Below are 3,852 nucleotides of genomic sequence, written 5' to 3'. Positions count from 1 at the left end.
ACAATACACTCTTGACCCACCATCACATCTACAGTAAACTCCTGACCCACCATCACATCTACAGTACACTCCTGACCCACCATCACATCTACAGTAAACTCCTGAACCACCAACTCATCTACTGTATGCTCCTGACCCACCATCACATCTACAGTACACTCCTGACCCACCATCACATCTACTGTACGCTCCTGACTGACCCACCATCACATCTATAGTACACTCCTGACTGACCCACCGTCACATCCACAGTACCCTTCTGACCCACCGTCACATCTACAGTACACTCCTGAAGCAGTGGGTGAAACTACCTCCACCATGAGCTGATAACATGCTTCTATATCTGTAGTGTGTTTCTGATTAACCTGTTACTGGCTGAGGATGTTGATTAATACACAATTCAGTTTTTCAGACAGTTTAAAACCTTTGCCTGCTGTTAGGTATGTAATATGTGTAGTAGTGGTCCCTGAATTTCAGAGATAACACTGACTCGTTAATCATATTGACATTTTTTTTTTATCTTAATCCACAAAGACCGAAACCTTCAGACATAATGACAGTTGCTCCAGCGATGATGTCTTACTGTTGTAAACACTCTGCTAATGCTAGTTTAACGTTTCTTTTACTGTGAATTTCATCTTCAGGACGTACACAGCGGCTCATATTTCTATAATGTACAGCTGTCTGTTACATGTGAATAAAACAATAAACCATAGCTTAAATACATCATCAAACATCATCAGCTTCATAGTTTTACATTTATAAACATAAAATTAACTTTTTTTTATTTTTGAATGATAGACTAAACAGTATCTATTTTTTCAACCATTATTCAACCATTCAACCAACATAAAATCACCTTTAAAGACTTTTAAAGTGACACTATGTGGCATATTTTACCTAATTAGGGCGATGCATCACTGACCTCAAACTAAACCTAATCTTAACCTTTGCCTATACCTAAACCTAATCTTAACCTATCCTACACCTCAACCTAATTCTAACCTTAACCTAAACTTAACCTAATCTTAACCTACTATGCCTAAACATGAACATAACCAAATATTAACTTAAATTGCACCTCAACCCAAACCTTAACTTAATCTACTTAAACCTACCTAAACCTATTTCTACCCTTAGCCTAACATAAACTTAACTTAACCTAACCTACACCTCAACCTAAACCTAATCTTAACCTAACCCAAACCTAACCTAACCTACACCTTAACCTAATTCTAACCTTAACCTAAACTTAACCTAACCTAAACCTTAGCCTAAACCTAATCTTAAACTAAGACCTAACCTTTACCTATACCTAAATCTAATTCTAACCTTAACCTAACCTAACCTAAATTTAACCTAACCTACTACACCTAAACCTAATTCTAATCTTAACCTTAACATAATCTTAATATAACCTAAACCTGGCCTAATCTACACCTAAACCCAATTCTAACCAAAACCTAACCTAACCTAAATTTAACCTAACCTACTACACCTAAACCTAATCCTAACCTTAACCTAAACCTAATCATAACCTAACCTCAGCCTAAACCTAATCATAACCTAACCTCAGCCTAAACCTTATTCTAAACTTAACCTAACCCTTACACCAACCCATACAATTTTATTCCCTGAACCTACACCTCAACCTCAACCTAAACCTAAACTCAACCTAACCCTAATCTTAACCATATCAGAATGTGATGTTCTTACCATTTCCGTTGGAATTCGCATCCATTAAATTCTTCTTTAGAAGCTTCATAACAGAAAGCTGAAGCGACACTGTTTTCTCAACTCTTCGATGGCAGGCTGGGTTGTGTGTATTTGGCAAAACAGCGCCACCAGTGGATGGGAGCTGTAGTGTGAGTATTAAAATATGTACAGAATATCTTCAGGCAAATGTTATGGGTTTTGGGTACACGTTTAGTCAAAAATGTACAAATAGTTTTTAATGATGTCTTTTTGGACCGGGGATGAAACTTGTGGCACCAACACTATGCATCAACACCTTGTGGCTTACCCATATCACATAGGCAGCAGAGCATATAGAGCATATAGTCACAGTCTGACTATAAAGTCAAGTCAAAGTCAAAGTCAGCTTTATGGTCAAAAACTGTAAAATTGACACATGCAGCAGATTAAAAATCCGGGTATGGTCAGTGGCAATGTTAAAGTGACATGTGCAGTTCTTGATGATGCAGAGTTCAGTCCTGAGTTTGTGTGTTACTGGTGTGCAGGATCCAAAGTTTGTATGTTAAGGGGGTGAAAGGAGAAGGGGAGGCAGGGCAGGGAGAGAGCTGAGCATCCTGACTGCCTGGTGGACCGAGCTGTCCCTCAGTCTGCTGGTTCTCGCCTGGAGACTCCGCAGTCTCCTCCCAGATGGCAGCAGGCTGGGTGGGTAGGGTCCCCCGCCATGCAGAGGGCTTTCTGAGTAAAAGGTAAAGGTAAGGGTGCACGTATTTGTCACTGTACAGCGAAATGTGTCCTCTGCATTTAACCCATCTGGTAGTGAACACACACACCACACACACACACACAATAGTGCACTAGGGGCACACACACCCAGAGCGGTGGAGCAGAGAGGGTAAAGGGCCTTACTCAAGGGCCCGACAGTGGCAGCTTGCCGAGCCTGGGAATCGAACCCACAACCCTGTTATCGATATCCCGGCGCTCTAACCGCGCTCTAACCACTGCCCCCTAGTGAGGCAGGTGTTGTGTATGTCATGGAGCTGATGCGGTGAAGCAGTGAAAAGCATTGTGGGTCCATCATTCAACATTATAATTGGTTGGTTATTTGATTTTATTTGATTCCTAATTGGCCCATTAGTTCGTTTGTGAATCAGCCCAACAGATTCTCTTCCAGAGGTCTGTATTCGGACAATTTCGCTGCTGCACTGTAAAACACAGGTGTGCTGCTTGGGTTAGGAGCCTAGGACGCAGTACTAATAAATGTCCCATTCTGTATGAAGAGATTAGTATGATTAGCGAGGTATCACAGTAAAGACGTTCAAAGATATGTAATAACTGCTGTTTTTGCAGATCATTGTAATGTTAGAAACCTTCTATACCGCTAGATAGAGTTTGGAGGCTGTGAATGAAAGGGTTACTGTCTCGAGAGGTCGACACATATGTGATTTCACAGTGCAGTTTACATCAGTCGGTCTTGTGTACTTCTGAGGGCAGTGTGCCTGAGGCTAAAACTCACTGAAATACAACACAAGCTCTTCTGCAGTGCAAATCTCCAACCGCAAAGCACAAAGTCTCTGCCACTGTTAGCCCCTATTAGCGAGCTAAAACCGGGATCCTGTATTATGATAGACGTCTAGAACAATGGTAAGTCGGCTAGTAAAAATGAATAGTTATGCAGTTAGTCTCTTCAGGACACAGTTATTGGCCATGTTATTGTGTATATTTTGTAAATGTAACGTTAGAGCCTGTAGTCGAGTCATTCTACGTAAAATGCCGCCAGTTCCATGATGTGATTTTTTACATTTTCAACAAGAACAAAAACTTTTTAAATCCTTAAAATAAAAGATATGTTTATATTTAAACATTTAACCTAGCCTAAACTTAACTTACCTTAAACTTAACCTGCCTAAACCTAACCTAACCTAAACTTAATACTACTATACAACTAACTTTAACCTTAACCTAGCCTAAACTTAACCTACTACACCTAAACCTAATTCTAACCTTAACCTAGCCTAAACTTAACCTACTACACCTAAACCTAATTCTAACCTTAACCTAGCCTAAACTTAACCTACTACACCTAAACCTAATTCTAACCTTAACCTAGCCTAAACATTTTCATCAAGAACAAACACTTTTTTAATCCTCAAAATAAAA

Source organism: Salminus brasiliensis, chromosome 5, assembly GCF_030463535.1.
Source record: "Salminus brasiliensis chromosome 5, fSalBra1.hap2, whole genome shotgun sequence".
In the NCBI taxonomy this organism is placed as follows: domain Eukaryota; kingdom Metazoa; phylum Chordata; class Actinopteri; order Characiformes; family Bryconidae; genus Salminus; species Salminus brasiliensis.
This window is presented reverse-complemented; position numbering follows the sequence as displayed.